Genomic DNA, 13,110 nt, shown 5'->3' with positions numbered 1-13,110 from the left:
ATCGCCAAACTCAAGGAAGACACAGACCTACCGGACTGTTACCTTAAAATCGTGGACAGCTATCTAAAATACAAGATTTTTTTGTTCAAAAGACGGGAAGTGGTCTGAGGTCAAGGTACTACATTCATGCTCATAAATTAAGGATTATGCGGATACATGGAGAAGCAACGCTCCGGTGGGCGGTTTACGGGTTTAAATCACCTCGGGGTATGACCATGCGGTGCATTCTACCTGCGGTCGTAGCACGATGGCGCTGGCAGCAGTCCACATACGCAGAGGTGTGTTGGTGCATGTCAGAGTACGGTGCAGCGAGTAAGTGTGCAGACGTTTTCAGACGTGCTAATGGTGACTGTGTTGAAAATGGCTCAAAGAACGCATATTGATGACGTTATGAGGGGTAGAATACTAGGGCGACTGGAGGCTGGTTAAACACAGCAGGTCGTAGCACGGGCCCTCCGTGTGCCACAAAGTGTGATCTCAAGATTATGGCAACGATTCCAGCAGACAGGAAACGTGTCCAGGCGCTACAGTACGGGACGTCCACAGTGTACAACACCACAAGAAGGCCGATATCTCACCATCAGTCCGCGCAGATGGGTCACGGAGTACTGCAGGTAGCCTTGCTTGGGACCTCACCGCAGCCACTGGAACACTTGTCTCCATACACAGTCTACAGACGACTGAACAGACATGGTTTATTCGCCGAGCAAGGTCACAGGAGAGCCCGTAAAGCCTGGTGTCAAGAACACAGTACATGGTCATTGGAACATTGGTCCCAGGTTAGGTTCACGGACGAGTCCAGGTATAGTCTGAACAGTGATTCTCGCCAGGTTTTCATCTGGTGTGAACCAGGAACAAGATACCAACCCCTTAATGTCCTTGAAAGGGACCCGTATGGAGGTCATGGTTTTATGGTGTACTTGTTTGTACCTCCCACAGAATATTTCATCTCCTTCTTGCATTGTGTAGACTATGCCACACGATGGTTTCTAGTGTATGTGTGTGTGTGTTTGTATTTGTGTGTGTGTGTGTGTGTGTGTGTGTGTGTGTGTGTGTGTGTGTGTGTGTGTTTATGTAAAGACTTGACTGCATGCAGGCAAGCAAACTGTATGAATTACGAAATAAATATACCACATGTTAATCAAAGCGACAGAAAGCAATGTTTCAACTCTTGACTGTTGTCTTGTTGGCTTATATGCAGGTGATAGTCTCTGTGCGTATTACCTCGGCTTGCATCATTCCAGCTGCTGCTGACTTCACAAAGTCTTCCCAGACATGTGTGGAATCTTACGCTGAGCTATCCAAAGCCTTCAGCCACCTGCTGCACTCACGTCTAGATATGTGTGCGTAATATCTTTTTCAGATGTGTGTGTGTGCTTGAAATTCACTGAACAGTCTGAATTTTTGGTGTTTACAAACATCTTTTGGTGTGGAAACACTGTAAGTTACAAGCTTTACGTATTTTCATGCTGTGTGGACACATGTGAGTTGAAATGTACTCATGATGCTGAATTTTAGGGACAGTATTAAACACAAACATTTGGTTAAATAATACAAAGGAGCAAATACTGTTAGTTGCATCCGAATTGCCAATACCTAACGTATTTTTGATAAATAATCGGATATTTTTCAACAAAGCGCAAATAATGTTGCACTTTGTTTGGATGCATCTGAACATGCCAGACTGACTTTCGTTTCAATTGTTGCTGAAATACTGGGCTGTGATTGGCTGTTTCGCTCTAACGGCCAGTAAGGTATTAAACTTTGACTGAATGACAGGGGAAGGTAGGGAAGGAAAGGGAGGGAGAGAGAGAGCAAAGGAGAAGAAAAAGTGGGTGTGGCTTAGGAAGAGACGTGGCTTACCACCGTCTCGAATTGTGACGCAGTCTACAAAGAAGGGCAGAACACGCGGTGCACACTGTGATTGTTTTTCATTCTGAATGTCCGTTGCCTTCCAACTGATAATTTATGACGAATTTCGTTAATGAATAGATGTTTTGCGATGTGGCAGTTAACAAGTCTGATTCCTTCAAGAGTTATGTACTTGACAACCATGGCTGAACACCATCGCTGCCAAGAGTCACTGCACGGTTCGACGCACCATGTCACGGATTGCACGGCCCCTCCTGCCGGTGGTTCGAGTCCTCCCTCGGGCATTGGTGTGAGTGTTGCTCTTAGCATAAGTTAATTTGAGTTAGTTTAACCCTTTATTTGGAAAATGGTGAAAATAAAAATAAAAAATATTTTTCAGTTTTTATATTTATTTATTATGCTTAAAGAAATACAATTCAGTCAGTTTTAGAAATTTTTGACAAAAATTATGAAAATTATGAGATGTTGCTCACGAGCAACATTGCCAGCAGTAGACCACATTTATACATATTATAGAAAAAAAGTGTTTGCCAGTAACATCAAGCAAAAGGTTTCCTGTACATGAATAATATAATTTATAAACACATTTCTGCATTCCTGCTGTGTAATAGAACTGTTTCATTTTACCTTCTAGTTCTTCTTGCAATGGAATTTTTGGAAACAGTTCCTCTTTGGAACGAAGCACAATACTAGATTGCATTTTGAACACATGACTGTAGAAAATGCAGATGGACAATAACGACAACGACCTTTGGGACTGTATACAGGCCAATGCTCGATATTATCAAATCGGAAATCTTGTGTAACAGTCGGAGCTGTTGGCTTCCTCCTCTTCTTTTGTGGTGGTGTTATGTCTATTGAGGGCCTTCCTACTTTCCTTTTCCCTGAAAACATCAAACCATTGGCAATATCTGCCCTGAATGACTTCCGTGAGGTCTTCTTGTCCAGAGATTCTCTTCGAAATACCAGCCGGTATTTACAACACTCAGATCTAGCATAAATCCAAACAATCTCATGTACCAACACCTAGTTGTCATTGATACTCTGTAGAGCTCTGTCAGCATACCAGCAAGATCAACTCCTCCCACATGCTTGTTGTACTGACGTACAATACTGGGACAGGGCACATCAATTCTTCTTTTTTCATTGCTGTCCCATCATTTTACTATTGAGATTGGTTGGACACCACAAGATGAGCTTGCAAGTGTCACGATTTTATTGTTTTGAATATACGCCGTAAGCATATGTAGTATACTAATGGCACAGGCAACATAAAAGTTTTATACTATTTACGTAATTCAAAACAATATTAGATTGAAATATTTCTGCTGTAAACAGCGTATTTCTTGAAGAAAAACCTGATAAGATTACTGCTAATTTATTGAAATCTACTCTTTCAGAACCAAAATAAGACACCCCTGTTGCTCAAACGAGGGGATCTCTGTAACACCACTGCACAAACTGCCATCTCGTGTGGAAAACCTTGAACTATTACAATAACTGGCATTCGCAGTGTGTAAAGGAACGTTGCCTGGAGGCAACAATGCTAGTAAAAGGGACTGGGAAGTGTTTGTTGTCCCATAAGGCCAACGTAAATTTGATGTTGCTTGAGAGCAACACTGCCAAATAAAGGGTTAAGTAGTCTGTAAGTCTAGGTACCGATGACCTCAGCAGTTTTATCCCTTAGGAATTCACATATATTTGAACATTAAGAATACACATGCCTATACCAGTTCTTCGGGGCTTCAGTAGTACCAGTAGCCATTTCCGGCAGGGAGCGAGTAACTATTTCAGACGACTTCCATAATTCTTGGCTGTGTGTTTAAATGCATGCAAGGCAAGCTCTCGATGGCACACGAGCAAGTGCAGACTAGTGAGACGTCACAAGTTCGTTTTGGGGCCCATATTTCTCGTGAGCCTCGGCGACATTCACTGTGACTTGCTCAAACCCAGGTAATGCCTGCCAAGTCCCGATGCCGCCACCCCCATTCCTTTCATTTTGTGTCGTACTGAGGCAAGGTAATCTGTAGGTCGTAATACGCCCACTAAGTCAACACAGGAGCAGTTTCCAGTCACCCCTTTGATATATGCTAAACTCAAAGTGATATGTAGGTGAATTGTCTTTCCATTACCTAACTGAAAGATGTGTAAACAGTTTTTGATATTGCTGCACAACAGTCGTACAATGATTTTTAAATAACGCGCCGCCGTTTGATTGTATTGTTGTTTATTTAATTGTGACCTAGGTTTCGCCCTCTTAAGCCAGCAATATATGTTAATGATATAAACTCAATCGCTTGAAAATGGCATAAAAGGCCGAAACCCAGGTCGTAATTAAATAAACAGCAATACAGTCAAATGGCGGTGTGTTCATTTAAAACGTGTGTCTCTTTGTAAGAACTGTTCGTTTTCAACTAGAGTCTCGTATTTGCTGCTCATTGCCCTCACTTCTCAGTTTAAGTGTAGGGATGAGAGCTTCTTTTAATAATTATAATTCATCTTAATTCCTGTTGTAAATATTGTGGACTGCAGAAGAAAATATTTATTCATAATACAAAGGAATTAAAGACATCAGCTGCCAGTGCGTACCGAATTATATCAATGGGGCAAGTTGAAAATGTGTACTTGTTACGTACGAGGGTCATTCAATAATTAAGGAGGCAAATTGGTCCGGAGAAAAAAGCGATTATTTTTACAAATCAATATTTTTTCAACTTTTCAAATAATCCCCTTGGACATTTATGCACTTGTTCCAACGGGCTACAAGCTTTTTATTCCGGCTGCAAAGAACTCTTTATCTTGATGTTTGAACCGATTTCTCACAAATATATCATGTTGTCGTTGTCCTTGGACTTCTTCCCATGTAATGCCTCCTTCAGTGCACCAAACAAATGGAAATCACTAGGTGCTAAATCAGGACTGTAAGGGAGTTGAGGCAGTACTTCCCAATCCATTTTCTCGATGGTTTCATGGGTCAGTTGAACAATGTGAGGACGTGCGTTGTCTTGCTAGAGAATCACACCTGCCCTCTGAGACCCACGACGTCTCTCTCTCTCTCTCAAGGCTGGCTTCACCTTGTTTAAAAGCAAATGCAAGTAGTATTGGCTGTTCATTGTACGCTGCTCTTCGAGATAACCACAAAAAACTCGACCTTCTGCATCCCAAAACACCGTCAACATAACTTTTCCAGCTGATGCTTGGGTTTTGAATTTTTTCTTGACAGGTGAGTTGGTGTGCTTCCACTCCATGCTTCGTCTTTTTGATTATGGCTCATAACAGTGAACCCAAGTTTCATCACAAGCTAAAATTTTGTTTAGAAAGTACTTATCTTCTCTTTCGTAACGTTTGTTTAGCTCTGTGCACACTCTCGACCTTGTTTCCTTGTGTAGCTGGGACCCATATTGCACATGTTTTGCGGTACTTCAGCTTGTTACAGATAATATTATGAACTGTACCAGTACTAATATGAACCTTATCAACTGTCATTTCCACAGTCACACGGCAGTCGGCATGAATAATGTCATCAATTCGACTTTCAAGTGACGAAACTGCAACTGGTCGGCCAGAACGGTGCTCGTCAGTCACTGAGTCGCGACGATTTTTGAACTGCTCTACCTCACTTGTAAAAGTTTGCGCGATTCATACAACCTTCACCATAAACATTCTATAGTATATATTTACTGGTTTCTCGCCTGCACCAAGTAAAAAACGACTAACAGAACGTTGTTCAACTAATGTGGACGTCTCAAGCCGACTCGCCATCTTGAAATGTATTTTTGAGGTTATAAACAAAACAGTATTAATACATCAGCTGATCAGGGCTTATTCCAGTGAGGCCAACTTCAAGCCATAAGAGTACCAAACTTGCCCTACTAACAGTTTTTTCCCCACACCAATTTGTCTCTTTAATTATGAATGACCCTAGTAGATGCACTGACTGCTGCAGCACCCATACACAGTGGTCACTCCACCGCACAGACTACCCTGTCAGACCCAAATTCTCAACTTTATATCGCACTCTACTTATGTGGTGCCCCTGCTCATCACACTCATTATTTGTAGCGTCTCGCTGACGTGTCCGAAATAACAGACACCACGTGTATGTAAATAACATATGGCCAGTGATCCCTTCAGTGCAGATGTTAACCAAGCCTGAACTCTTACGGGAATCGACGAGATGCCATGAGTAATGAGGCTAATAAGTAGCGTCACTACATTAGTAGTATGAGGCATAAAGATGAGAATTTGGGTGCGACAGGAGGCATGCTAGGGTAGTCCATGTGGTTGTGGTTACCACTGTGTCTGGATGGCATAGTGGTTAGCACATGTGCGTAGTAAGCAGGATACGTATCCCAGTTTGCCACAAATTTTCAGCTTGCCTCATTGATAGAAATCAATGCCCATAGGCAACTTAAGTATTTAATTCTTTTGTGTCTTGATACATAGTAGCTACAAGATCAAAATGGTGTCTGTTCTTGAGAACAGACTATATATATATATATATATATATATATATATATATATATATATATATATATATATGAGTATATTATAGTTCTTGTGCTACTGCCAATAAGTCTGACTAAAAGGACCCCAGTCAGTATTGCAATACTAGGCAATCACGTGTTTTGAATGTATTTGAGTGATTCCATGTTTACTTATTTATCTGTTTGACAGATATGGTTTCTATGTATCTTTAACTAATTCCTTGTTCTATGCACATTCATTTTTCTTGTTTTGTGCAGATTTATGTAATGTGTTCATCTCTTTTAGTGATCTTTTCTTGTGTGAGGCCACCTAATGAAATTTTTATAGTGAAATGGATGTATGAACCATAGTTAACATACCTGTCTCACACTGAGACCTCTTGAGGGGCAGTGATAACATAACGTGTTACGAACTCTGTGAAGACTGCACGTGTAGTGAGATGTGTCTTGGTGGCCACAAGAAACTTAAAACAAAGCATGAGTGCAGTGGAAATCTATCTCTATATACTCGTATAATAAAAGTGTAGTGAGTGAGCCACTGACTCATCATCGACCAGCCCAAACTGCTAGAGGATAGAAAATTGAAATTTGGAGAAGGTGTTGACCTTAGACAGTAGGCAGTATAAGAAGGGAATCTTCTAATCTCCACCCCTAAGGTGCTGAAATAGCGGATGAAAGGTTTTTTGAGAATATGTCACTCTTAAGACAATTTTGAAGCTAAAGCTACGAACATTGATGCATGTTCAGAAATTTAAATAATACGATTTTCAGCATTTTTGGAAATTCAACCCCAAAGGGGGTGAAATAATAGGTGTATGTTTTTTTGAAAATAAATCGTTCTAAAAGGATTACTAAAGCATTTTTAAAAGTACATACATGAAAAGTGGTACTGGGTCTCAGTTAGAAGTATATTAAAAAAAAATGTGTCTTCGAAATTCATGCCCTAAGGGGGTGATTTAGGGGATGAATATTTTTATGAACATATGTCATAATGAAAGCACTTTTAAAGCTAAATCTATGGAAATTTGTATTTGGGTTCTCATAAAAAACGCGTGTTTAGTGGTTTTCGAAATTAAATTTGTAATGGGGCAAAATACCGGATGAAGGGTGTACTAAGACAGTAGGAAAAACACATCTTTCAGCATTTTTGGAAATTCGGACACAAGGGCGGGGGGGGGGGGGGGGAGGTGAACTAGTGGGTGAAATTGTATTTTCAAAATAAATCATTATTAAAGAACTATTGACGCATTTTCAAAGCTACATCTTTGAAAATTGGTATATGACTTCTCGATTATAAATGTTTTTAAAATACATTGATTTTGTTGTTAATGTCACATGTATTTACTTAAATTAGAAGTAAATACGTTTTTCGTAATGAAAACGGAAAAATATTCTGCCAACAGTTCGACATAAATGTTCAAACAAACAAGACACAGTACTCTAGTGCTTTATCATGTTGCTATAGCATATTCATATAAACATACCTGTTCATTTTGTAATCAAATAAAAGCTAGCCCACCCACACTAGATTAGGTTAGGTTAGACTTGACGCCATGCATCCAAATACCATTACTTGCTGCTCCCATGTTCGACCGACGCTCCCAACTCAGTATTCTTCTGCCTATAATATCCCTTCCCCAAGTTAATTGCAATAATGTACTAATTCTCTCTTGAATGAATGTGTGCTGTATTGGGCGACAGTGCAGATAAAAAAAATGAAATAAACCAAGAATATTATGAATGTTGGTGAAGTTAATTGTAGGACTTTTCCTAACAAAAATATTGAAGATTCTCTGAAAATAAAAATTATTTATTATTATTATTTCTGTATCTCCAGCAATAGAGACTCGCTGGGGGAAGAATTCTTCTTCTGAATATCGGCGATGTCGATCCCGGGAACCCACAGCTGCGGCGATCGGTGATTTAGTATTGATGGTTCTGCACAGTCTCAAAGAAAAAAAACTGGAGGGGAATGAAAATGGCAGCAGATCCTTAATCGTTGTAGCGAGAATAAATCCACGTCTGGGCTACTGAATGTTACTTTTGAGGAAAGACGGCACTGTCGCTCGTCACTGGTTTTGATCCGTGTTATTATAAATTCGATACAAGCTCTTGAAATTATTTTCGCCACAGGATGTAAATCTTGCTGGTAAAACTTAAACATACATAATGTCCAATGTGAAGTGTTGGGTTTTTAAAATAATCAATTACCTTTTCCTGTTTTGTTGACTTTGAAGATGATTATATTCGCGTTTTATTCGTCAAGATGAGCTCTTTTGAATTACAATGGTTTTTAATCTCTCCACATCTTCTATAAAGACACGAAACATTAAAATCATAATTCTGATTGCAGTGGCGGGCTATCCTTTTCATACAACAATATAGACCTCTCTCTACCCCGTCTAGTAACACAACACAAAAAAAAATTAGAAATTACATCGAAGTCGGCTAACAAAGCCAGGGATACAATGTACAACAGTCTCTTTTTAGCATCTCTGCTGCAACTCGCTGCCACTATATCTTTGAGTGTCAATATTACCGTCGTAGTTTTTTGTTTCTTTTTTCTTCTTCTTCTTTTTTTTTTAACGCTTTCACAATTTTCGCACACGTATCCTAAGGCAGAATACAATGATATATAAAATTCTCTCGATGTGATAGTAATTTTCCGACAGTTTGGCGTAAGTGTTCAAATAAAGAAGACACAGCAGTCTAGTACTTGGCTATCATGTTCCTGTAGCATATTCATATAAACTTACTTGTTCATTTTGCCATCAATTAAAAGCTAGCTCACTCACACTAGGTTAGGTTAGGCTAGACCTGATGGCATGCATCCCAATATCATTACTTGCTGCTGCTAAGTTCGACCGATGCTTCCACATTTTTGCTTCAACTCAGTATTCTTCTGCGTCCACAGCTTTAATCGGCCATCAGTTTGGTGCACGTCGAACTCGCATTTATCCGACAGCAACATGCAATCCCAGAAATATTTTCTCCTTCCATATTCACTGGCAAATACTAAACGCTTGTTTTTGTTTACTTTCCTACTTGTTGTTGTGGAATTGTACCCAGCACTGTTCAGAACCCTACGAAATGTTGTTTAATGAACCACATTCTAAAGGCGTTCTTTCTGATGTGCTGTAGTTCCTGTTGGTGTTATTCTGAGATTTTGCTTCATCATTTTCCGCTCTTTATCTCTAGCAGCAAGTTTTAGTGGAGCACCTGTCTTATATAGGCATTCCTCATTTTATAGCGTTGTGTGACACACCCCACAGTCGACGGATTTCTGTGTACAGATTCTCCGATTTCTTTACTACTCTTATTGTGTTGATGCATATGCAAGATGATTGTGCTCTCGAATAGGATCATCTCTTTTCCTATCCACCTTTTTGTGTTGTGTCATTGACACTGTAGGCTTGTACCATGGGAAGTAAGGAGAGGATGTTGTTTGGTGCCTGGTATCATCTTCTTATAATACAACTGCACGCATGTATTAACAGGCTTCTTTATTAACATAGCTACTTAGTCCAGGTGCTGTAGTACAAGCTCTTCCTTAATATTCCATGTTATCCACACTGGATAGTAAGTACACGTCCCACTATGCACCCTGGTCGCTGTGTGCTGCCTGACTCTAAGAACTGCGACTGTCTATGACTGCAAGTGACTGGCCTGTGACTGATGACTCGATTCTGGGTGCAACTGACTGGGCCATCCGGTGCGAGATGGCGATCTAAATACTGGTGATCTAGAGGGCGTTGTCGGCGCGTTTCTTGCGAGTTTGTCTTTGGTCTCTCCCCTGACAGGCCCACTTGCTCCAGCGCCTACTATCGATCTTCTCGCAGCCTCTTTATCGATTGGAGTGTTGGCGCAGCTTATGCCAGCACACGCCCCACGAGGACAGAGGCCACTTGTAGGTGAACTTGTTTGTGTACTGCATGACAGCAAGAATGAATGAGTAGTTGTGAAGATACAACCATTAACATTTCCACCATTTACTGTCTTTGCTGCTGTATCGTAGAGAGCGGTTGAATATTTGTGTCAAAAGGTAACGTAACATTGTTACAGGAAATCACGCCGCGTGGCCTCACTTTAGCAAATAGTGCGAAGAGATTTGGAATTTAATCCGGGACAACGGCGCCAAGTCTGGTGATCAGAATCTTGACGTCAGTGCCCCTCCTTCCGTTTACTGGAAAGGCAAAACGAAAATTGCTAACAGCGCGTGACGTAACGCGGCCAATCCGAGTACCGGCCGCGCCCGGCGTTGCTCAACTTGGGTGGTCTGACGGGAACCGGCGTTTTCAACGAAACAAGGCTGTTGGCTAAAAATTCTCGAGTCCCAGAGAGTGAAAAAACGGTCAGAAAGCACAAAAAGAAACAAATAACGCACGTTAGCAACCAGATGGCGTCAGCAAACAAGAAACGTGTTACTGGAATGAATTACACATTTTTCGTACTCTTATTAATCGTCAGTGAAACGCTCGCTGGGTGTTGAATCTTTCTCTACTGTTTCCAGTTTGCTCTAGCGGCTCATTGATAAACTTAACTTACCTTCGCTATATGGGGTAGAATTGGATTGCCAGAAACGAAACAGCACCTTTAACACAGCCAGAATATTGAACGTCGGTTGGTAACGCATCGAAGAATAACTGAAAGATACAGAGACGCAAGTATTATTACCATTCATGTACTGTGTATGCGTGAAGGACCAGATTACACGACAATGAAATCTCGAAATAATAAATAATACCACCTCTTGGGTCGATTAACTCAACATTTATAGCTGCGCATCCATATATTTGAATCCTTCCGTCTGCCTCTGTATTGAGTTTGCCGCGTTATGGACGGTGTCCATCCAGAACACCTGCAATGTGAGTTAAGAGATTGGAGGGGCGTTTTGTCCACTAATGTGTGACTACTTTCTTTGCATCTTGTTGTTTTTGTGCACTCGTCTCCTGAAACCCTGGAAATATTCATTACTGAACCTGTAACTGTGAAACGCACAATCTTCAAGGTTCCAGGTGAAAAGTACAAACAGCAACTAGTAAATAAATGAAACACCACCACCTGAACAATCTGCGAGCTTTCATTCTTCCTGCAATATAGTTATGATCGTATAGTCATGACCTCAATGAACAATCTTCCTGCTCTAATTTTATTCTCAAAATCGCAGTTGCCGTCTTTTGCTTACGAATTACTTCGTTCTTTACGTTTTTTAATTTTTAATTCATTTTTCCTTCTTTCGTTTGAATGTTAATGTGTTCTTTTCAAGCCGATCGAAAGCTGGCAACTTTTTTGACCATTTTTATTTTAATATTTGAATCGGGAGCGAATTGCTTGTTTGCAACCCAGCTGAACAATCATTACAATCGCAAATAACGAAAGAGAACATTTTTTCGGATCACAGTTCAGTGGTACAGATTCGAAGGACAATATTTCGCCTTTGACTCTTAGCTTCACTCAAAAAGCGCCATAAATGTTTGGTGTACATACGTATAATATTTGAACTGAAACTTCCTGGCAGATTAAAACTGTATGCCGGACCGAGACTCGAACTCGGGACCTTTGGCTTTTGCAGGCAAGTGGTAGAGCACTTGCCCGCGAAAGGCAAAGGTCCCCAGTTCGAGTCTCGGTCCGGCACACAATTTTAATCTGCCAGGAAGTTTCATATAAGCACACATTCCACTGCAGAGTGAAAATTTCATTCTTGAAACGTCGCCCAGGCTGTGACTAAGTCATGTCTCCGCAATATCCTTTCTTCCAGGAGTGCTAGTTTTGCAAGGTTCGCGGGAGAGCTTCTGTGAAGTTTGGAACTTAGGAGACGAGGTACTGGCTGAGCAGAAGCCGAGAGGACGGGTCGTGAGTCGTACTTGGGTAGCTCAGTTGGTAGAGCACTTGGCCACGAAAGGCAAAGGTCCCGAGTTCGAGTCTCGGTCCGGCACACAGTTTTTATCTGCCTGGAAGTTTCATATCAGCGCACACTCTGCTGCAGACTGAAAATTACATTCTGGAGTATTTGAAATCTTAATCTAAATTTGTTCAAATGTAACAAGAGTTTAATTGCATAGACTTTCGCGGCAAGAGTCAGTCGACATAAACGTTTTCTGGGTGTGGTACCGTGTCATAATGTATAAAACCACTGCTGCTGGAGAAAAAAAAACAATGTTTCAGCCAGCAGCAGTACATTATTTCGCGGTACCACACCCAAACAAGAGTTTGGTCCATATCGATCTCGGCGTATCAGGCTATCTTGATCTCATTCAAATACTAGTACAAGTACTATACGCTCCGCTCTCCAACAGAAAATGCACCTGAAATTGAGCGTTTTAGGGTCCCAAAACAATCAGGATAGTTTCGACACAAAAGCTTTATACACTGTTGGTATCTGTTCCCCCCTGGCGATTTGCTGCTGCGAGTGAAGTTAGTTACACTTCAGCTACAGACGTCACCGTTAGATGCAAATCTTTTGGCTCGTGGTGTGATAACTGACTGGTTTTAGCAAACAATTGGCCAATCGATTGTTTCTTTCGTTCAGTCGCTTTCAGTTGAATGGAAGAACAGAATGTAATTAATCTTTGTGGCCAGTGTGAAAACATTGATAACTGTGAGTGATAATTTTTCTCTTTTTCTTTCTTTATTTCGCTTCTTTTAACTCTATGCATATACAGTCGATAGTCAAAATGGTGTTAACACCTGTACTTAATTGCGAATGGTTTATTGATAAGGGGTTGGATCCCATTTGCCAGTAATACAGCTG

This window comes from Schistocerca piceifrons, chromosome 9 (genome assembly GCF_021461385.2).
Source record: "Schistocerca piceifrons isolate TAMUIC-IGC-003096 chromosome 9, iqSchPice1.1, whole genome shotgun sequence".
NCBI classification, from domain to species: domain Eukaryota; kingdom Metazoa; phylum Arthropoda; class Insecta; order Orthoptera; family Acrididae; genus Schistocerca; species Schistocerca piceifrons.
This window is presented reverse-complemented; position numbering follows the sequence as displayed.